Genomic DNA, 25,188 nt, shown 5'->3' on the forward strand with positions numbered 1-25,188 from the left:
CATTTTAAAAATGTGTCAGCTTGTACTGAGCTATAACCATGAGGCAAAATTCTGAAAACGCAAACTGTACACTGTGAACTTTCCCAAGAGCATGCTGTTCCGGACAGGACAGCGGGGGGTTGTCAGGGCTGTCCAGCAGTGATTTTCAGATCTCTGCTCAGCTTGAACTGAATCAGCGAACTGCATATTGACAGGTAAAGAGGTTTTCTCCTGACAGGACATAACTAGCCCACATTTCCTAAAACTGGGTCTGGCTGTCATATGGCCCTGTGACGTGTGCTACAGCATTTAGTGTAAATCTTGCTGACGGGCCTAATGATTATAATAATTGAATAGCTGAATAGCTTTTTTTATTTATAAATATTTAATATTAATATTTTATATATAGGCCTATTAAAGGTGCATTCGGTAGTTTGGGGCTAATTTAACTAGATTTACACGTTAAGAAATATTGTGTTTTTGTGAAGAGTGATCTGAATGATGTAAACTCGTATGAGATGAAGACTGTACTCATAATAGTTTTCTATAAATTCTATTTTTTTTTTTTTTATGCAGGGTCGATGCGTCAGTCTCCTTAATATATTTCGCCATGATGAAATGACATAACCCACTGCGGGGTTACAGTGTAAATGTCAGAAAGAATCCTCACACTCTGCTGTTATGTGAAAATTAGACATTGAAACACACTTATTATCGTGCTTTACCAGCAGAGACAACGAGAGAATCAGTATCTGTACGGCTTAAGAAGTAGAAAAAGTTAGAAGCCAGAAAGACTGGATAAAAAAGAACGACCCTACACATCGCTACGGCATACATTAGGTGGAAAGATTTAATGAAGGAGAAAATCTTGAGTGGTGATGCCCAAGCTGCATCTGTTTTGTTGGATAGATAAGGGAATTAATTATTGTGTAGATGGTTCTCTAAAACTTATTAGTTCACCAGGGCAGTTCAGCGTCTAACAGCATTTCAGTGTACATGGAAAAAGTAACTACTTTTCTTAAAAAGTAAAAAACTACTAAATGTACCTTAAATAACAAAGAAACGGTAATAAATAATAACAAAAATGGACATGCCTGTGATAGCAAGATGAGTCATCAATAAGAGAAAGACTGTAAATTGTCTGCTAAGAGATGTTTGTCAACTCACAGTACTCTAGAGTATAGAGTATATGCGACCCTGGATCACAAAACCAGTCATAAGTCGCACGGGTATATTTGTGGCAATAGCCAAAACCCCATTGTATGGGTCAAAATTATCGATTCTTTTATGCCAAAAATCATTAGGATATTAAGTAAAGATCATGTTCCATTAAGATATTTAGTAAATTTCCTACCGTAAATATATAAAACATTTATTTTTGTGAGTGAATTTAGCACAATCGAAAACATAAATGGACAACTTTAGAGGCGATTTTCTCAATGTTTAGATTTTTTTGCACCCTCAGATTCCAGATTTTCAAATAGTTGTATCTCGGCCAAAAATTGTCCTATCCTAACAAACCATACATTAATGGAAAGCTTATCTATTCAACATCTCAATTTAAAAAAATTGACCCATGTGAATGGTTTTGTGGTCCAGGGTCACATATAGCAAATATAGTGACCTCTGTCAATCCCTCTTTTACCAGATTCCAGAAATTCCAAGCATCTGTATACAGGGCCGGAGTGGGGCCACTTTTCAGCCCGGGAGTTTCAGGCCCAAGACCGGCCCACTTTTTCCATGGTGGAATTCCAAATTAGCACTTTTTCCAAATTGGATAAATGAAGCAACAGTTCAGCTCTTACTATTGTGTAGTTTGTATTTATACCATGGTTCATCAAATAATGTAAAGGTTAAATAATAATTCACTTAGACTTTATAAGAAGCAATTGCAACTTTATTTCACACAATTCTGACTTTATATCTTGCAATTCTGACTTTATAACACACAATTGCGACTTTATATCTCGCAATTCTGACTTTATAACACGCAATTGCGACTTTATTTCACGCAATTCTGACTTTATATCTCGCAATTCTGAGAAATAAAGTCGCTATTATCTTTTAAAATGTTTTCGGAAACAAGCTTCCATAGAGAGCCTAAGTCCCTCCCCTTCCGGTCGACCAACATGGGACTTTATTTCGGAAAAATATTGTATGGTAGTCAATGGCGAGAGACAACAAATATTTTGATCTCGTTTGAATTGTGCCCTGATTTACACATATGATGTTTGTCAATTTAAAAGATACATTTTAAAGTCAAGAAAGTCGCAGCTTGATGTAAAACTGCTGAGGTATAAGACTGTGAAAATACGTAATTACAAAGACTACAAACCCAGAAGGCGCACATGCGACGTCATACCTTTTCTCTCAATGAATGAAGCAAACTTTACTGAAGCTAACGTCTGTCATTTTTTTCTATAGTCTTACATTATAATCGTAACGTTACGAGTGTTTTGAGCCAGAATACACACATACGAGCAACGGATCTTGTGACGTACATAGTGCGAGACGAGAGATGTAACGTTAGCCTAGTTCATTGAGCGATTTTCACATAAAACTAAACGTTACTCTTCTGTTTTATGACAAACTGCGACTTTCTTGACTTTCATAATTACCTTTTAAATTGACAAACATCATATGTGTAGTTCAGGGCACAGTTCAGAGGGAATAAAAAGATAAGTTATCTCTCGCCATTGACTTCCATACATATTTTTTCCGAATTAAGGTCCCATGAGGCGGAAGCGGAGGGGCGGGACTTAGGCTCTCTATAGAGCTGGTAAGTCCCGCCCCTTCCGTAAAACCCCGCTGGACCTCAAATTTGAAAAACCGTCAATGCAAGTGAATGGGAGAAAATAATTATTTTCTGATCCCGTTTGAATTGTGCCATGAATTGAACATATGTTGTCTGTGAATTTTTTATATAACTCTCCATGTTACGAGTTTGACAGTATATGGTATGATTCTTCGGCAAGCAGTTGTGGAAAAGACATAACGAGAAAGACTACATGTCGCCTATGTGACGTCACCCCATAAAGTTGACTAAGGTGCGTTCAAGTCATCTCGTATAGATCGTATTTACGAGTTGAACGCACTTGAACGCCACCACAATGTCGTAAATACCAGTGGGGAGCTCGGGATTTTCTCTAAGCTCCGATCTTTACGAGTTGGGGGCGTGTCAGTGATTAACATGGCGGAATACACAATACGTAAAGGTATTTAGCCGTGATATTGTCAGGCTTTTCTATTAACAGCTCAGTTAGCTAATCGCCAACACAGAATATGATAGTATTATAATAGAACAATGCAACATGTAATGATGTGTTGGCAGTGGCTTCATAAATTAATTAAAAACATAAAAATACAAAGTACACCTGATGCTCATTTCTTTGTTCTTCATTTTCTAGAACAAGAGTTTAAGAACCTTACTGTATTTTTGTGTAATTATTAATAGAAAGTAACGTTACTCCGCCATTTTGCTCCGACGAAAGTGACTTGAACGCATGTCGTTATAAGCACGACTTCCAGAGCCGCCTTAACCTAATGTTAGGCCCCGGGGCTGAGAGGTTTTGTAGGCCCCCCATCCCCTCGATTTATAGTCTCATTTTAAAAAAAGTGTAATATCTAGGTAATCTACATTACAAAATGCATTAGTTTCTTTCGAGACCTACAACAGTGAGTTTTTTTATATTGTTTTTAATTTTAATATTGTTATTAACACATCACTGAGCACATAAACAAAAGAAACTTTATTTAACAACCACACACAGCAACTAAATTTCAACTTTATGCAAATGAGAAGCGATTTTTGCGAGCGACAACCAATAGGAAAGAAGCCTTTCAGTGGAGCTCAGCTCCCGTCACCGTCTCGAGTGCAGTGCAGGCAAGACAGAAGAGTTCGAGGGCGATTTCACTGTTCTATATGATTTGACTGTAACTAACCACAAACATGGATAGGCTATAATAAAATGATGCATGGAAAAGAAACTGTCGACAGTCTCAGTGAGTTTATGCTGGATTTAGTGCGTAAATCATTTTGTTTACAAATTAGATGCTTTGCAGTTGTTATATAGCCTACATGTTAACCCTCTACTGCATAGCGTTGCCCTCAGGCAACGGAAAGTTTTCTTAAGCCCTGTGTTCAGTACATTTTTCTTTAAATGATTGCAACCAATTAGAATGTTTGAAAAAGTATCAAAGAACAGTCCAATAAGGTTTGGAAGTCACTATCAAGCACCATTTGAAGGCGGGACGTCCTTTTCTGACACATGGTCACAGGAGCACATGGTGTGAGATGAAAGCAAGATTATTTGCTTTAGTAATCATATTTAAAATGACATGAACTGTACATAAAAAATATGTGTGTGTGTATGAAGGTGTAGAGAAGCCTTTTGGCAGGTTTTGTGAATTTTTTTTTATTTTGCATGTTCACAAATTCAGTTTTTCTTTTTGTTGCCTCAGGGCAACGTTATGCCATAAGGGGTACTTTTCAAGGATGTCTTGGACAATACCTCACAATGGCAAATAATGTGTTACAAGTAGGGAAGATGTAGGGTTCCTGGGTGCACAGGAACGACCAAAGTCACCAAAGTGACACTAATGTGCAGCATCCACAGTCATTTTAGAACAGAAAGGGGCCATCTACAAACTGTTCCCACAAAGTTGGGAGCATGAAATTGTCCAAATTGTCTTGGTATGCTAAAGCATTAGGAGTTCCTTTCACTGGACCTAAGGGGCAAAGCCCAACCCCTGAAAAACAACCCCACACCATAATCCCCCCTCCACCAAACAACCCCACACCATAATCCCCTCTCCACCAAACAACCCCACACCATAATCCCCCCTCTACAAAACTTTACACTTGGCACAATGCAGTCAGGCAAGTACCGTTTTCCTGCCAAACCCAGACTCGTCCATTGGATTGCCAGTCAGAGAAGCATGATTGGTCAGAGTCCAGTGGCGGCGTGCTTTACACCACTGCATCCCACACTTTACATTGCACTTGGTGATGCAGGGCTTGGAAGCAGCTGCTCAGCCATGGAAACCCATTCCATGAAGCTCTCTACAAAGTTTGGAGGTCTGTAGCTATTGACTCTGCAGAAAGTTGGCGACTTCTGTGCGCCTCAGCATGTACTGACCCCACTCTGTGGCCTAGTTGCTGTTGTTCCCAATTGCTTCCACTTTGTTATAATACCTCTAACAGTTGACCGTGGAATATTTTGTAGTGAGGAAATATCACGAATGGACTTATTGCACAGGTGGCAACCTATCACCGCGCTTGAATTGACTGAGCTCCTGAGAGTGTTTGTTGAAGCATCTGTATGCCTAGGTTCTTGATTTTAAACAACTGTGGCCATGGAAGTGATTGGAACACCTGAATTCAATGATTTGGAGGGGTCCCAATACTTTTGTCATTATACAGTAGTGTATATGGGGTTGATTAGGATACATGAAGTACATGATATGACATGACGCACTACATGATACAAACCTATGTCTGTATCAAATCAAGTATATTGATGTGTTTCAAGTGTTTTTCCCTTTTTACTTAAAAAAATAATAAAAAAATGTCAAGAAATCATTTATTTTTGTATTGCTCTCTGAGAATTGTATAATGATCATTTTCTCTATGATTCTTTACCATTGTTGCATAACGTTGCCCTCAGGCAACAAAAAAATATTTTGGGTGGGGGGGTTGGGGGAGGGACATTTTTCAATAAATCAATAAAATGTTCCCAAATGAGCCAGGAAATGATGTGAAATAATTTTTATCATGTGTCATCAAAATTCATGCAGTAGAGGGTTAAAGATTTTATTTTGGATGTTCATTGTGATTATATTGGCTGGGTTTATAAAAAGTTTATAAAATTGAAAGGATAATTGCTTGGTGCATTTGGAAACAAAGCTTGTCTATTTCTAAATGTAATCGCGTGCATCTGTCCCGTGTGTTGAAAAAAAACTTAAATTAAACACACTCGCAACAGACACACCCCAAAGCGAGACGTTAGCGGCACTGAGCGGACTTTTGCCTCATTCGCGCCGCGGGACCTCTAGACGCGCGTAAACGCGTCTTTGCATTGACTTAACATTGAAACCACTCGCGCGGCGTCGCGCCAGACGCTCTATTCGCGTTTGGTATAAACGCACCATAACAATAACATAACAATAACATAAAGCGACAGCACTACCAACGTCCACAAGCGACATACAGCGACAAAATCTGACAAGTTAAAACAATATGACCTTTTCAGCTCATCATAAACCTGAACATGGGAGGCCCCTGAACTTGGGAGGCCCCTGGGCTTCAGCCCAGGTAAGCCCGTGCATTAATGCGGGCTTGACGACTTCCCACCTTGTACGTACGAACTTCCCAGGAGGACTTGAACGCACCATCGTGGTTTTCACCAACCTCAACGATTTTGTCCTCTCCCTGAAAGAAGGCAGTGAAGTGCACCAAAGACACAGCCATGTTTAGCGGGATCCGTGAGCTAGTCCGTGTGCGAGTGTGTTGACGTTTCAAACGCGTCGAGAGTTGTAGTCCACAAAGTGCTCTCACACAAAGTCTAACCGTATCAAACTTCTACCCGCTAAATTGTATCATTCTTTACACGAAAAGTTATATAAAAAAATTCACAGACAACATATGTTCACATTCATGGCACAATTCAAACGGGACCAGAAAATAATTATTTTCTCCCATTCACTTGCATTGACGGTTTTTCAACTTTGAGGTCCAGCGGGGTTTTGCGGAAGGGGCGGGACTTACCAGCTCTATACCTCCTGGCCTCTACCTTCCATCCATCCTCCCTGTCGCGTTAAGGTAGGGCCGGCCCAGCTATCGGTAGGCGCCGGCGGTGCCGCGGCCCGCGGTAGCCTACCTGAGAAAACGTTTTGGAAAAGACGGGCTATGGACCCAACCAATTCTATAGGAGGGAAGGGGAGAACTCCCTCACATTGTACAACCCATACAGAGGCTGCGCGCTGCGGTGTCAGAATGCGGAACGTGTGTAGCCTAATTTAACTAACGTGACAAATGTGAAAAAATAAATAAAATCCTCGACCGGCCCAAAAGTGAAGCGGCCCACCGAGAATTCTCCCGATTACCCACCACGGGCCTGTCTGTATATCTCTCTTATTATCTCAATTTCTCATTTTCTGTTGTCGTTTCATCAATTTCACTGGCTCTTTTAGCTTCCCTATGGTCTGAGTGAATGTGGAAAGCCTTTATTGGGCTAGAGACCTAGAGACACTGTGTGTGTGTGTGTGTGTGTGTGTGTGTGTGTGTGTGTGTGTGTGTGTGTGTGTGTGTGTGTGTGTGTGTGTGTGTGTGTGTGTGTGTACGTGTGTCTTTTTGTTTGGTCTGTCAGTGGATTAATTAATGTCTGTGGTCGTCCTGAGGGAAGCAGCTCTGGTCTCTGGTCTTTCATCAAAGAGTTGTGCTGTAGTGCATGCATGTCTTCTCTTCATTTTCCATCACACATGCTCTTTACTTTAACCAAAGGACTGTTCACAGTGCGCGCACACACACAGCAATACACTGACTTCTGACTTATCTTTTCTCTGTTTAGACTCACTGTCTCAAAATCTACATACCACACAGTTGTCATTTTGCATGTGTATGACATCAATCTTTCCTGTTTTCATTTTCTAATCATTATACATTAATTCTCTCATACTAATGCAAGTTAGTATTATGTCATGCCTCATTACAGTTAATTTAATGATGCTCTGTGCATACGCTTGTGTGTAGATGATGTCGTAATCTGATTATGAATAAGAGTAATTGAAGAGTCTATGTGTGACAGCGTAGTAGAGAAACATGAGATATTGGTTCTCAGCCTGTCCAGGCTGATTTTGCTCCCAAAGTGCCGTCTGAGAAAAGTGCTGTTCAGAAAGACAGTTCAGCTTGTCTAGTTGAAGTGTAGACTGTTATTCCTCCTGAGAGAAGCTTCAGTCTTTGCTGCTGCTGTCCAGATGCACTGACCTGAGACCAAACCTACTTACTTTCTTCTCAATGAATACTGAGTCTTGAAGAGGACCAGATCATTTTGAGTTAAGAAATACAGAGGCTTAAAGAATACATTAATGCCACAGGGCTAGAGAATACTTCAACTTTTATTGCAGTGATTCTCAACATTTTTGACTCCGCCCCTCATTGTCCACTATAAAATTCAAAGACTCCATAGCCCTAGTTTTGTTTTCAAAACCTATTTTAAAAAGTTACTAAAATACTTAAAATTTAAATGAAAAGAACAACATGTCAGGATTCCAGAAGTTTTTATTTATTTTATGATAAATATAATATAATAAACAGTTTCTGCATTAAAAATTTTAGAGCTTGGAATAACAATTAAAATGTATATTCATTATAAAAATGCCCATGGCATTTTAAGGTTTTATTAAAGGTGCTGTATGTAAAAATATATATATATATATAAATTGACTGTACTAAAGCATAAATCTAAACACCGGGTTGCCAGTTGGCAGAAAACACAGCGTATTGCAGCTATGGAAGCCAGCAAATGAACTGGATCAGAGATTGCAGATTCTATCCAACCTAAAAAAGCTCTATGACCAGAGGCATATTAAAACATGGATAAATTACAGTAGAGTAACTCATCAATTAACAGTGTCAATTGACATTGTCAATTACGCTCGTTCATGTTGTGTCTTCAATCTGGCAACCCACGTGAGTGTCGAGTCTGAGCAGGAGGCCGAGCAGGAGGGGGCGGGGGAAACAACTCTCTCCAATATTTTGAATTTGGACTTCAGAACCCATTTCATTCACTAGCTGTCTATATTACATACTGCACCTTTAATTTACATAACTTTTTCAGGTCAAGAAATCAAAGTTTTAACATTAGGCTATACCTCATATTACAACACATTCTCATACCCAAGACGTCACTTTTTGTCACTTTCAACCATGCTTCAATATCTGACGCTCAAAGCACCCTTTAGCGTCCATATGTGACGCTTCGGTTGGGTAGGTTTAGGTCTGTGGTAGGGTTATGCGTCTCATATGGACGCTAAAGGGTGCTTTGAGCGTCAGATATTGAAGCATGGTTGAAAGTGACAAAAAGTGACGTCTTGGGTACTCTGGTTCTTCTTATTTTTATGTGTATTTTGTCGTCCTGAGACCCTAATTTGCATAATGCTTGAGAACAGCTGTTCAAGTGGACTCGAGACTAAGACACAGAAGGGTATAAAAAAATGTCACTTCCTGTTCTCTAAGAATTTCAATATTGGATGCTAAGAACTAACTATGAAAATAATTGTATAACTATACACTATGTACACTCTGTAACAACTATAATGATAACTACATTAGCTGCATATTATCCACACCAACAGACAATAGCTCAAAATAGTTCAACACATCAGAATAGTGAACTTCTTTAAAACAATGATTTGAAATGTACTTTAAAGTAAAACGTTTAATTTGAAATTATTACAAATACACATTTTAAAAAGTACTTTAGTGTGTTAAGAAACCCAGTCATGAAAGCATACTCTCTTGAAGTACACTTTTAAAGGGGTGGTTGATTGCTATTTCACTTTTTTCATTTTAAATACTGTGTAATGTTGCTGTTGGTGCATGAACAGTATCTGCAAAGTTGCTGCGCTTAAAGTTCAACGTAAGCGGAGATATTGTCTTTTAAAAATCAGGAAGTTTAATGCCTACAAAAACGTCTCGAATGGGACTACAACGAGATACTTCCCGGGTTTTATACGTAACTAACCCATACATTTACATCCACCCTCCCTCCGGAACATGTTCTGCTGTCGAAGAGGAGGAGTTATAGTGGAGAGCTGTAGCTGTCAGGTCTTCTGTGTTCAGGCTTCCAACAGACGCTGTAGTTCGTCAACAATGGTTAAAATTTAAGTTTGGTTATGTTCCTGACAATTACAATCGTAGTTTAGCTCTCTGTGCTGCACATTTTACGGAAGACAGCTTCCAGAATCTACACGAGTTCAATGCCGGATTCAACAAGAAACTATTACTACAACATGAAGCAGTTACAGCTTTAAAACCAGAGGCCACAACCTGCAAGTAAGGTTTAATCATTTTAAATGTATTTGCCTGTATAATTTAAGACGTAATGTTTTAGTTTTATCAAGGATGTAAAAAAATGCCAGCGCTGGCTTTAGTATATGACAAACGCGTACAAACATTTTGGACCCGAATTTGTAATATGTACAAATTTTGTAAACGTATTTTCCATGTATACTTTATGACGTAATTTTTTGATTTGATCAAGAACGCAAACCAATGCCAAAGCTGTTTGTTTATAGTAGCTAGTTAGTTCGATGCTATTTTGTGTGTATAAGACAAACGTGTACAAACTTCAAAAAATTATCGCAACAGCAAACTTCAGCTGCTGTTATCACATGTACACCTAAAGAAAACGACAAACTGAGTAAACTAAGCTTTGTGAATAGTTAAACGGTTGTTCATTCTATCAATAAAACAATATCTTAAAAAAACGGTATTACTCAGTCATGTATTCAGTTATATTAAATGTTTAATCAGGGGGAAAGCGTATCTCAAAAGCTAACAAACAGCAGTAGCATTTTCAAGTAACAGCGTATGGAAATTCTTTGAGAGAATAATAATAAAATAAAATAAATTACCATTCAGAAACGTTTAGTAAGAGCCGTGTTTGCGGAGGTTCTGCTTGACTCTCTTCATCACCGCTCTCTGGGTCTGATTCTGGCTCAAACTGATGAGGCAATATTGACACCATTACATTTGACCGGAGCACATGCAACTGTCGCCCGTAAAGGTAATGGGCGTGAAGATTCCGGACGCAGTTTAGCCAATTACAACACACCGGCCGAACTAACCAATCTGAGCTCATTGCCTCTTTCTGAGGGAGTGGTTTCATAGAATCAGGAAGTCAACCGGTCGTTCAAATGACAGAGGAGGAAGCGGCTTACAATAAAGGTGAAATTTATGAAAAATAAGGCGTTTTTTAACAAACGAAACACGAAGACATGTTATATTGCAGCCCATAAACACAATCAAGCAAAGAAAAAAGGCAGTAAACCACCCCTTTAATATAATATTATGTACCGTTTTTATTTTAATTTGATTTTTTTATATATATATTGTAAGGTTTGTAGTACACAAGTGCATATTCAATACAACTAAGTGCACTTCTTTCTCACCAGGGCTGTGAATGCTCAACCTTTCAGAAAAGAATGTAAAATTTTAAGCCAAACAAACTTCTCACCAGTGCCAGAGTTCGCAGGATTCTCTTGTGTTTAGGCCTTATCTGAGACCATGAAGTTTCTCTGTACTACTGCTTGTGGCCAGACATTTGTATTTCTTCTTTCCATATAAAGAGAAGAAATTTGTTAAAAGACTTAGAGGTGTGACGCAGGAATGAGCGAGCAGGTGCTGACCTAAAGACTGTAATGAGATGATCCAAAGGGAGATAGAGAGCAAAGGATGCTTAATAGTCATCACTCTGATGGCAGTCATCTGGCTGTGTGATTTAATGCCGATTAATTGGATCCACTTATTGACTGCGTCATTCCCCAGTGAGCACATGAATGATAGCCCGCAGATACCCCTACACACACTCCTTCTATCTTGGTTTGTGTTCTTGCAATGGCTTCATTTGCGTGTAATTGCAATGACAGATTGTAGGGATGTAGAAACAACAGAGACTCGTGCTGCAAGCAGAGTGAGCACTATTGAGTGGAAGACGATGTGCTTGGTTTGCCATATGGGCTGTTGTAAAGACTCATTCACACCAGCCTTAGTTCACGTCTCAGTCTTTGTGTGGCAACACCTGCGTCTCTTACTACGCCATTCTCCATCTAATATAGCCTCATTCAGAGTTCTGTAATGGCTCGTCATGAGATCGCAAGCCATTTTGTATGTGAGGGGTTTTAAGTGTGAAGTGGCTGGGATTGACGCTGTTAAGGTAGAGCGAGGGAGAAAGTGTGGCTGTTCAAGAGGGAAATTAAAGCAAAGCAAACCCTTCTGTGAAAAATCTGATTGTTTACACTGCTACATATGATGATTACAACTATAAGGGTTAGTTTTAGGCCTGATATTGCATAATGCAATGTAATTCATAATACAATGTTGGACCAGAAATGATTCTTGGATTTCAGGGTTAGGACTACTGTTTGTAAGTAGATATTTAACGGCGATGTATCTGATTGCATAATAAATATAAGCAACATAAATATATAGCAACATAAATAAATACATTTAAAAATAACTGTATGTCTTCTCTGATGTGTATGTTTTGAATTTCTGTATTAAAATTCATTTAGATTTTTTTTTTTTTTGAATGGCATAAAGTCCAAAATGGTCAGGCGATACAACTGTTCTGATAACAAAAGAAAAGAAAAGCTTATTTAATAGTATTAAATCAGCCTATAGTGACCCTTTATGCTCCTTTTGCTTTACTTGTGAACTTAATGGTGTTAATGACACTAACTGCTGACATATAGATGTCAGAGAAAGTCATCTCACACCCAAGGCGTCACTTTTTGTCACTTTCAACCATGCTTCAATATCTGACGCTCAAAGCGCCCCCTAGCGTCCATATGTGACGCTTCGGTTATGGGTAGCTTTAGGCGTCATGTAACTGACGCTTTCGGAAGCGTCAATATTCGACGCACAAAGCGCCCCCTAGCGTCCATATGTGACGCTTCGGTTGGGTAGGTTTAGGTCTGTGGTAGGGTTATGCGTCTCAAATGGACGCTAAAGGCTGCTTTGAGCGTCATATATTGAAGCATGGTTGAAAGTGTTAAAAAGTGACGCCTTGGGTATGAGAACGGTCTGCAACAAAAAATGATGAAAAATGATAAGACAAAAAGCTATTTTATTTGCTCATGGGGAGAATAAAAGTGCTCAGTGTGTTCTTTAGGATTTCACTGCCACTGTTAGTCTAGTCATTCTTAATGGTTCCAGACAGAGATAGAAGATGTTTAATAAATGAAGTCTATGCAGAGAGAGTTTGATTGAAGTGCTCCCAGGTGAGCTGCAGCACGGTACTGATTTCCTGTCAGCGTCTGCCTAGTGTACGGACATATCGTGACTGGATTCTTTCACACATCAATAAACCACATTACATTTGTAGTCAGCAGTGAATCTTACAGGCCTTATTTTTTCCCTCTCTCACAGTGAGAGTGGGAGATCTTTAACTTTGGATTTTATTGGACGCACACACACACACACACACACACACACACACACAGAAGGAAGTCCACAGGCTGCATTTTCATCTGGCCATTGTTCATTTAGCCTGATGTGTCTGCTGTTGTGTCCCAGCATTCCTGCATGCCAGCACACTTCAGCATATAATCGTAGGAGTGTGAAGCATAGTGGACTGAGTCACACTGCTCCTGTCTGGACCGCTCTCCATCTAGTGCTGAAAAATAGGTCACATTCATTTACATCAAGAAACCTCAGCTTTTGTTTGGAGAAAGAGCTTGACTTCCCTCAAAGAACACAAAAACAACATTGCTGTCCACTCAAACCATTTACACTTCACAGCTAGAAGTTGCAGGTTTATTGACCACATTACAGTTATTACTATCTGTCTGTATGTCTGTCTGTAACACTTTATAATGATGTTCAATTTGTTAACATCAGTGTATTGGTAGCTCATTCATAATATTTCATTCACTCTTCCAGCCACTCGGTAAATTCTCATCAGTCAATCAATCAAACCATTAATCAGTCTGATTGATTATCATAGACTTTTACATCAGCCAAATAACTCACCATAGTCTTATCTAATCCAACACAAAATATCAAGTGCAATTGCCTGCACCAGCAGAAAACTGTAACATCTCGCCTATGCTTTAGTAGGGTTAATAAAAAAACTGCACTTTAAAGTCATCTTTTGACATCTTAACTAAGTCTCAGTTAAACCACCTTCACACCCCACCCCAGTCAGGGCTATAAAAATTTAATAGCCTAGAGCTTCGATCAGTTTTATTTAATGTGTCATTCTGAGAGAATGCATTATCCATGCTGAACAGCTGTAAACGCCTCCACCCAGGATCAAAGGACTGCCTCAGACTTACTTCACATTTCTGTCAGAGCTATGCAAGCGATGAGCATGTTATGTCTTAATGTGTAATGGACCCATGATGCACGCCCCAAAGCCAGTGGGTATCAAGCTGTTGAAGAGGAACATGAAGAGGAAGAACAAAACAAATCCTTTGCGTACATTTAGGACGACAGAATTACTGGCTGCTACACTTCTCATTAGAAGGCCTCCTACTGTAAGCACTGCTTTCACACTGCAAAATCATATGAGCGCAACCATTAAAGAAACATTTTGGCTTCAATACAGGTTAAGCTCAAATGACAGCATTTTGTAAAATAATGTTGATTACCACAAAAAAAAAAAAAAAAAAAAAAAAAAAATTTTAGACCTGCCCGTTCTTTTCTTTAAAAGCAAATGGAGAGGTGAGGCACTTGAGAGAAATTTAGTCTTGAGTTAGTGGTTTTACTGTAGTTCATGTCAAATTTGAAATGTCACATAATTACCATATTTAGTAATAACACTGAAACATCCATCCAAAACTTTGAATTAAAAATATTTTTTGGTTCCACTTTATTTCAATAGTCCACTTTAGACATTCTACTAACTATGAGTAACTTTGCAATGACGTCAAATAACTGTCAAAATCGTTACCGATTTTTTTGCACATTCACTCATTTATGATTTTCAATATGGTTTTAGTTAAAAGTTATGGCTTATAAGCTCAGACCCAGGAATGCAAAAAGTATCAGCAGTTTTTAAATGCATTAGGAAGGTTAAGGTCCTTTCACATGATTCTTGTCAGTGTTCGCTATTGTTTCAATTTTAATTCTGACCCCATTTACTTTTGACGATTGTATTACCAACGATTAGCGGACAATTTAAATGATGTATCATTATCATTAATGATGTATCATCAAGGGCGGTGCCACAACAAAATGTAAGAAAGACAAATGAGTAAAAAGATACATTGTTTACCACAAGTTGAATTGAAATCTCCAAAAAATACTAATTGATTTGGTAACAGCATTACGTTGCAGCAGCTTCTGCAGGTGCATCTGTTGACTTTAGATGATGTTTTTCTTTTGACTGCTTTCAAGGCTGTTGAAGAGCATTCTGTAGGTATGAGTAGGAGAGAGACACAGGGAATGACACTGCATGTTCAACAGGTAACCAAGCAACAAGCAAACAACAAAACACAGCAGCCACGAACTGCCCCTGCGCTCGCCCACTTCATCATATCCTCATGAGTTTGTTAAAACGGCGTTGCTCTCGGCTGCACACAATAACTGGACACTCACATGAAGATCACTGATTTGTGCTTTCAGAAGCTTCAGCTGGCTTCTTTTGAACACCAGGGTAACATTCAGTGGGTGTTTAATGTCTTGGAAAGGATACTGTGATCTTGAAGAGCATATGGGATTGTGATTGAGCAATACTGTTGAATATGGGTCGGTTATGGGCTACATCCCCATTAATCTGATCAATTTTAATATTTTTCTCTACATTTTGGTTCTTTGTCCACACTGAGACAGCATTTGTGTCCAGCGAAAATGGAGGTTTCTGAAGATGCTTTCCCAAATGCATAAATTTGGAAGCACTTTTTTTTTTTTTCGTTGTAGTGTCGACTGTGTAAATGGTATTCTAAAATGACGTATGTTTAGTCATGTGACACATGTTGTACCCATATACTGTATATCTATGGTTGACTGGCATCGTTGTGCCTGCTATTCACTTTGAAAGTGTTTCAAAGATAAAAAACATTTTACATATCACATTTCTGCATAGATGACAACAATTGCTGTCCTGTAGCAAAATATGTTGACATTTGTGTTTTAGATCATACATAAATGACGATTTTGAATGCAACCTCTACACATCAGTAAGTGGTGAGATATAGTGCTAATAAAATGATCATGCAAGAAATGGCATGAGAATATTATTGTGTATGGTCTCAGGGAGCTTTTTTATGCATATATACGTTTTCAGATTCACTGTGGACGAGCAACTTACGCTAGTGTGCATGGAGAGTGTTTTGAAATGAAAATGCTGTTTTATATTTCCGGATTAATGTGGATGGGTGGCTGAGAGAGCTCAATGCACTGCAACTGAAGAAAACACATGCAAATGGAAAAAACACCAGCAAATTAAGAAAACCTCGTCATCAGTTTGACCACGTGTTGTCATACAGAAATGCACTGCCAAAAGCTCAACGTGCTGCAACTGAAGAAAAAAATGCAAATAGAAAAAACCCCAGCAAATTAAGAAAACCTTTTCATCAGTTTGACAACACGTGTTGCAAATACGCACAATGCAACCAAATACAGAAACATACTGTAATTACTCAACGCAACCAAATACAGAAATGCCTTGTCAATACTCACAATGCAACCAAATACAGAAACGTCCTGCAAATACTCACAGCACAACCAAATACACAGCCAAATACAGAAACCTACTGTAAATACTCAACACAACCAAATATAGAAACATACTGCAAATACTCACAACACAACCAAATACAGAAATGCGATGCAAATACTCACAACACAACCAAATACAGAAACGTACTGTAAATACTCAACGCAACCTATAGAAACGTACTGCAAATACTCACAACAACCAAATACACAACCAAATACAGAAACGTACTGTAAATACTCAACACAACCAAATATAGAAACGTACTGCAAATACTCACAACAACCAAATACAGAAATGCGCTGCAAATACTCACAACACAACCAAATACAGAAACATACTGTAAATACTCAACGCAACCAAATATAGAAACGTACTGCAAATACGCACAATGCAACCAAATACAGAAAAGTGCTGCAAATACTCACAACAACCAAATACAGAAATGTGCTGCAAATACTCACAACACAACCAAACACAGAAACATACTGTAAATACTCAATGCAAACAAATACAGAAATGCGCTGTAAATACTCACAACGCAACCAAATACAGAAACATACTGTAAATACTCAACGCAACCAAATATAAACGTACTTCAAATACTCACAACACAACCAAATACAGAAATGCGCTGCAAATACTCACAATTCAATCAAATATAGAAACACGCTGCAAATACTCATAACGCAACCACATACAGAAATGCACTGCAAATACTCATAACACAACCACATACAGAAACGCATTGCTAATACTCACAACACAACCAAATACAGAGACACACTACAAATACTTAAAATACAACCAAATACAGAAATGCACTACAAATACTCACAATGCAACCAAATACAGAAAAGTGTTGCAAATACTCACAATGCAACAAAATACAGAAACATGCTGCAAATAGCACAGACCACAATGAAAATGTTTCAAGGGGACCTGAATAAGTGACAAACCTGGCTGGGAAATGCTTATTGTTCAATATATACTCGTCAGTGGTGTTGTCAATGACTTGAAAGGTGAGTTTTTTTTATATATATATCATGATTGTATGTGCGTGTTGACTATTTGCAGCGCGTTTCTTTATTTGGCTGCGTTGTAAGTATTTGCAGCACATCTCTGTTTTTGGTTGTTTTGTGAGTATTTGCACCTCATGTGTTGTTGTGTGTTTTTATCTATTTGCATGTTTTCTTCAGTTGCAGCGCATTGAGCCACCATAGGATGTAACCATTTACACCCACAAAATTTAAGTCAGTTTTTGATTTTTGGACACTGATCATGGTTATCCTATGGTATTCTTTGAAGTATCATGTGTAGGATTGAAAAAAAAATCCAAGATATTTTAAATGAACAAAGATATTTGCTTTACTGTTTCCACCCCCTCTTTCTACCACAAGGACCATTTGGAGTTCCTAAAGGCACAGAGGTTTCTGATAGTGATCTAGGCTTGTAGGCCAAGATGTGTGTACTTTGGGGGTCGATGAATTGTCACACCTTTAGTACGGTGGGGGAAGTGTAATTATCTGATTGGTCAGTTTGAATGTCTCACATCTGGGTTTTAGTCACATGGTCAGGAAAGGATAAAGGAAGATTGAAACTGTTGCTCTATCTCTTTTGATGCTCTGGTTCTCTTTTTCGCTGGGTCCCTTTCTTGGGGCTCTCTCTCTTTACCCCCTCCTTCCTCTCTCTCTCTCTCTCTCTCTCTCTCTCTCTCTCTCTCTCTCTCTCTCTCTCTCTCTCTCTCTCTCTCTCTCTCTCTCTCTCTCTCTCTCTCTCTCTCGTAACATTTTTCATATATGGTGGGTACAATTAATAATATAAGTTACCATCATCTCATACATCTATTTTGTAACTATTTTAAGTGTAACCATAACCATATTTTGTCATTAAACCTTTTTACTTTTAAACCTTCAATTACAACTAATGTGCTAACTAGTTTTGATTTGGTATTGACTTTGAAGTGCTACAAACTGCAATACAATATCGTCACTCTCTATAGCAACGCTCTCTCACAAATATTAAGCTATTGTAACTGCACTTATTTCCGTCATTGGTATGAGTGGCAGTGGGTGGAATAGACAAGAAATGTGCAGTTTTCTTCCATCTTGCTAATAACGTTTCTTTAGTCATTCGGCAGTCTTGCAGCTTGAACTACTGCAGGAAATCCACCCTAACACTTGTAAATTCCATGGTATATTTTAAATTGACATCTGATATACTTTTGGTTTAGTGTCTAATTCCTTAGATATTTCTGATTGTTGGTAACACTTTACAACAACTTTTATTAAAGAAGCTATTAACAAACTATTTACCTGTACATTCCCCAATATTAAGCGTTGGAGATTAATATAAAGTACTACCGAGTCATTTGATATTTGATAAACAGCTCAGAAAAGGGGATTCCTTTTAATGTATTGATCAAATGTGGTGTGAGTCAGATTTACACCCATCAGACATGAGTAGCTAAGCATGCTCAATGAAAATCCAATGGCATAAAAAACTGTAATATTCCGATAATGACATTAAGCTGTCAATCAATCATGTGCATTAGTGAAAGCCAGCGGAGCTCATAATCCTCCTCCCACATCCACATGGGAATAATCAGAGGTGTCATCTCTGGGCAGGCCAATACCATTAGACTGTACCAATGGAAAGACAGGGGTGGTTTCCATCATACATTAAGCCAATGATATATGACAACAATAGAGAATTGTATGTGTAGTGCACTAACCTGATGCATGATGTTACACAAAAGCTTAACACATTACAATCTATTATGCATGCAGCATGCAGGTGTGAAAAATTGTTTCCCGCAAATATTAGCAATTTTATTAAATGACGAGAATAAGTGAACTAATAAGACCAAATTATGTTGGTTTATCACAAAACAGATGGGACTTTCATTAGCAGTGTGAGATATTTCTTTAATATGGTCTGCTCTTTTCTCCAAATTTGTTCTCCCAGTGTTGGCAATTTCAGCACAAACTGCAGACATGGTAAATTTAATAATCCTCTTTATGTCTTGACGGTTTTTTTATTTTTTTATTATTATTATTCTGTTCATTAAAGGAAACTCTCTCTGGTACAGAGCGGCTTTGGGAAGTAAAATTCCAATAATTTTCTTCATATGGTTTAAAAGCAACAACAATGGATGACAATAAAATGGCTTTAATGGGTGAATTACATTACCCATAAGAAATGTAGGCTCTTATGGGCGATGCAATTTATATATATATATATATATATATATATATATATATATATATATATATATATATATATATATATATATATATATATATACAGTGAGGAAAATAAGTATTTGAACACCCTGCTATTTTGCAAGTTCTCCCACTTAGAAATCATGGAGGGGTCTGAAATTGTCATAGTAGGTGCATGTCCACTGTGAGAGACATAATCTAAAAAAAAAAAATCCAGAAATCACAATGTATGATTTTTTAACTATTTATTTGTGTGATACAGCTGCAAATAAGTATTTGAACACCTGAGAAAATCAATGTTAATATTTGATACAGTAGCCTTTGTTTGCAATTACAGAGGTCAAACGTTTCCTGTAGTTTTTCACCAGGTTTGCACACACTGCAGGAGGGATTTTGGCCCACTCCTCCACACAGATCTTCTCTAGATCAGTTCAGGTTTCTGGGCTGTCGCTGAGAAACACAGAGTTTGAGCTCCCTCCAAAGATTCTCTATTGGGTTTAGGTCTGGAGACTGGCTAGGCCACGCCAGAACCTTGATATGCTTCTTACAGAGCCACTCCTTGGTTATCCTGGCTGTGTGCTTCGGGTCATTAAGACCCAGCCTCGACCCATCTTCAATGCTCTAACTGAGGAAAGGAGGTTGTTCCCCAAAATCTCGCCATACATGGCCCCGGTCATCCTCTCCTTAATACAGTGCAGTCGCCCTGTCCCATGTGCAGAAAAACACCCCCAAAGCATGATGCTACCACCCCCATGCTTCACAGTAGGGATGGTGTTCTTGGGATGGTACTCATCATTCTTCTTCCTCCAAACAAACTTTAGTGGAATTATGACCAAAAAGTTCTATTTTGGTCTCATCTGACCACATGACTTTCTCCCATGATCATCCAAATGGTCATTGGCAAACTTAAGACGGGTCTTGACATGTGCTGGTTTAAGCAGGGGAACCTTCTGTGCCATGCATGATTTCAAACCATGACGCCTTAGTGTATTACCAACAGTAACCTTGGAAACGGTGGTCCCAGCTCTTTTCAGGTCATTGACCAGCTCCTCCCGTGGTTCTGGGCTGATTTCTCACCTTTCTTAGGATCATTGAGACCCCACGAGGTGAGATCTTGCATGGAGCCCCAGTCCGAGGGAGATTGACAGTCATGTTTAGCTTCTTCCATTTTCTAATGATTGCTCCAACAGAGGACCTTTTTTCACCAAGCTGCTTGGCAATTTCCCCGTAGCCCTTTCCAGCCTTGTGGAGGTGTACAATTTTGTCTCTAGTGTCTTTGGACAGCTCTTTGGTCTTGGCCATGTTAGTAGTTGGATTCTTACTGATTGTATGGGGTGGACAGGTGTCTTTATGCAGCTAACGACCTCAAACAGGTGCATCTAATTTAGGATAATAAATGGAGTGGAGGTGGACATTTTAAAGGCAGACTAACAGGTCTTTGAGGGTCAGAATTCTAGCTGATAGACAGGTGTTCAAATACTTATTTGCAGCTGTATCATACAAATAAATAGTTAAAAATCATATATTGTGATTTCTGGATTTTTTTTTTTAGATTATGTCTCTCACAGTGGACATGCACCTACGATGACAATTTCAGACCCCTCCATGATTTCCAAGTGGGAGAACTTGCAAAATAGCAGGGTGTTCAAATACTTATTTTCCTCACTGTATATATATATATACAGGGTGGGCCATTTATATGGATACACCGTAATAACATGGGAATGGTTGGTGATATTAAAGTCCTATTTGTGGCACATTAGTATATGTGAGGGGGCAAACTCCTCAAGATGGGTGGTGACCATGGTGGCCATTTAGAAGTCGGCCATCTTGGTATCAACACCGCAGATATACACACTGATATCAACACCGCAGGAGAAATGCCAGCACAGGCATCCAGTATCCGTAGTTTCAGGTGCTGCACATCTCGTATCTTCACAGCATAGACAATTGCCTTCAGATGACCCCAAAGATAAAAGTCTAAGGGGGTCAGATCGGGAGACCTTGGGGGCCATTCAGTGTGTGAAGAGTGGGAGAACAGGGTTGCATTGACAATCCAACACAATGGGCAGCACATTGAACACATTTTATAAGTGGTCAGAAACTTGTAAATAACTCATGAACGAATACGGTTACGTTGAAACCAAGCACACCATTGTTTTTCTTGTGACATTACCAATACGTTTGATGTGTCACATGGCCCTCTTCCTATTGAAAAAACAAAAGTTGTATCCAAGATGGCCGACTTCTAAATGGCCACCATGGTCACCACCCATCTTGAGGAGTTTGCCCCCTCACATATACTAATGTGCCACAAACAGGACTTTAATATCACCAACCATTCCCATGTTATTACGGTGTATCCATATAAATGGCCCACCCTGTATATATATATATATATATATATATATATATATATATATATATATATATATATATATATATATATATACACTCACCTAGAGGATTATTAGGAACACCTGTTCAATTTCTCATTAATGCAATTATCTAATCAACCAATCACATGGCCGTTGCTTCAATGCATTTAGGGGTGTGGTCCTGGTCAAGACAATCTCCTGAACTCCAAACTGAATGTCAGAATGCTAGAGGTCAGAGGAGAATGGGCCGACTGATTCAAGCTGATAGAAGAGCAACTTTGACTGAAATAACCACTCGCTACAACCGAGGTATGCAGCAAAGCATTTGTGAAGCCACAACACGCACAACCTTGAGGCGGATGGGCTACAACAGCAGAAGACCCCACCGGGTACCACTCATCTCCACTACAAATAGGAAAAAGAGGCTACAATTTGCTAGAGCTCACCAAAATTGGACAGTTGAAGACTGGAAAAATGTTGCCTGGTCCGATGAGTCTCGATTTCTGTTGAGACATTCAGATGGTAGAGTCAGAATGTGGCGTAAACAGAATGAGAACATGGATCCATCATGCCTTGTTACCACTGTGCAGGCTGGTGGTGGTGGTGTAATGGTGTGGGGGATGTTTTCTTGGCACACTTTAGGCCCCTTAGTGCCAATTGGGCATCGTTTAAATGCCACGGCCTACCTGAGCATTGTTTCTGACCATGTCCATCCCTTTATTTCCACCATGTACCCATCCTCTGATGGCTACTTCCAGCAGGATAATGCACCATGTCACAAAGCTCGAATCATTTCAATCATTTGTTCTCTTACGAGAGTCCTCTCGTACTGCGTTTTATCAAAACGCTACGGGAAAAGTCTCTTTTCACGAAACACTGAAGCAAAAAATTATCCTTTAATTTTCATATATGTAAAACGCGTTGCGGCAGCAGCAGACAGCTATGGCGAGACGGCTTGCTCACTCATTGGCTGCTCTGCGGCAACTGCTTAAGCCTATCGAGCGAGGCCTGAGATGACATCAGGCCAATGAGGGCGCTTCGCGCCCTCCTCGCCACTTCCCGCCGAAACGGGCGTGGCTTACCTCTATAAAAGGAGCTCGAGAAGGCTGACTCACTTGATTTTAATCTCTTCAGCGAAGCGCACGCATCGCTGGATCACGGAAGCAGCGTCGTTGAAGCAAGCACATCAGCGGGACGAGCCCTCGAAGCCGCTGGCCAACGCCGCCTTCTACTGCCGTACCTGCTGCGCTTTCCGACGCCTATATCCTTTTCATTACTATTGCTTTTCTGTGCGTGTGTGTGTGTTCTCTGCAACACTCACCCCTAAAAGAGCTGCGTCTTTTTAAAGATGCCTTCCTGCGGCTCGTGCCGAGCCCCACTCACCGAGGGAGACAAGCACGTCATCTGTGTTTCCTGCCTGGGTGAGGACCATGCAGCGCTCGCGCTCGCTGACGGCGGATGCCCTCACTGCGAGCTTTTGCCGATGGTGACTCTGAGGACTCGCCTGGCATCCTTTTCCAAGCCTGCATTCACCGCCGCGATGCCGCGCCGTAAGAAGCGCCGCTCGCAGCGGGTCCCGGAACCCGTTCCAGCCCGACCAAGCTCGCCGGTTCGCCTGCCAGCTTCACCGGCCTCTCTCGAATCACTTCCTGATGCCCAGCGCCCGCAGTCTGCCGCCGCTTCATCAGAGGAAGTCAGTTCAGAGGCCGCGTCGGGAGAGAAGGATTCCTGCTCTCTGCTAGCTTCAGGCAGCGAGGATTGGGCGAGCTTTGAGGATCTCGCGCCTCCTGCCCGCAAGCCCTCAACAAGAGCCAACGTCGAGACGGAGCTCATGCGAGTACTCGCGCTGGCCGCGGCGAGCCTCGGCCTCGAGTGGTCTGCACCGGAGCCCCCCTCTCGAACCCGGCTGGATGGTAGCTTCCTCCCTGGTGAGCGCACTTCTCCGGAATCTAAGCCCGCTCCTTTTCTTCCTGAGTTACATGAAGAAGTTGCGAAGGCTTGGAACGCGCCCTACTCTGCGCGGACGCGCTCATCTGTGTCACCCGCATTTTCCTCTCTGGATAATGCCGGAGACCGAGGCTACCTCTCTCTTCCGCCGGTGGAACAGGCGATAGCGACCCACCTTTGCCCGCCCTCTGCTGGACGGCGGACTAAACCGGTGTTGCCTTCTAAAGCCTGCCGCATGACGTCGACGCTGCTCGCGCGAATCTTCTCCGCCGCTGGGCAGGCCGCGTCATCGCTACACACCATGGCTACGCTGCAGATCTACCAGGGTGATCTCCTCCGTAAACTGGACGAGATGGGACCTGACGCTATCTGCATCGCGGATTTAAGGAGCGCTTCAGACCTCACGCTCCGAGCTACTAAAGCCGCCGCACAAGCCATGGGACGGTGTATGGCTTCCGCCACTGTCGCTGAGAGGCACTTATGGCTGACGCTCACGGAGATGGCCGATTCCGAGCGCACTGCGTTTCTCGATGCCCCGCTGTCTTCCACCGGCCTTTTTGGTTCTTCTCTCTCCGAGTTCGTGGAGAGATTTACCGAGGCCCAGAAAGCGTCTCAAGCCTTCAAGCACTTCCTGCCGAAGCGCTCCGGTTCTGCAGCGGTTCGTGACAAACGGACTCCGCGGAGCTCTCAGCCTCAGCCCCTGCCTTCGGCCGCCTCTTCGCAGCAGCCACAGCAGCGCAGCTCGAGGCCCCGCTCTCGGTCCAGCGCCCGGCGCCCCTCTTCGCGCGGGCCGCGATCGAGGATTGTGGTAAAACCGGAAGTGCCGAAGAAGTCCTAGCAAACCTAGGAAAGCGCAGGTGTGTGAGTCCCGTTGCGGCCGGCCTCTCACCCAAGCGCCCCGCTGTTTCAGTCCCAAGATTTGCGACTGTTCCAGTGTTTTCTGCAGAGAGCAAGCCCGCACTGCTGCCCGCTTGCCTGCACACAAAAGCCGTTCTCACGGCTACCCAGATAAATCTCAAAAAGAGTGTATTTTCTGGTGTCCCGGCCACGGCCGATGGTGCTATAAATGTAGTCTCGATGCCCACTCCTCAGTGCCCATCACTACACATAAGCACAGCCCTACACTTAGGGCCCGCGCACATAAAATCGACTCAGGTCGGTTGCGCTTCCAGCATAGTGAGAGTGCCCACTTCCCAGTGCCCACGAACACTATGTCTA

The 25,188-nt window shown here is 40.8% G+C and overlaps 1 protein-coding gene across 1 annotated transcript in view; it reads right to left on the reverse strand.

Annotated features, from left to right (window-relative positions):
• Positions 1 to 25,188, reverse strand: part of dtnbp1b (dystrobrevin binding protein 1b) — a gene marked incomplete at both ends in the record, with an annotated part of 55,483 nt that overhangs the window by 9,689 nt on the left and 20,606 nt on the right. The window lies entirely within an intron of this gene.

The sequence above is a fragment of the Scardinius erythrophthalmus genome (genome assembly GCF_964197995.2).
Source record: "Scardinius erythrophthalmus genome assembly, chromosome: 10".
In the NCBI taxonomy this organism is placed as follows: Eukaryota; Metazoa; Chordata; class Actinopteri; order Cypriniformes; family Leuciscidae; genus Scardinius; species Scardinius erythrophthalmus.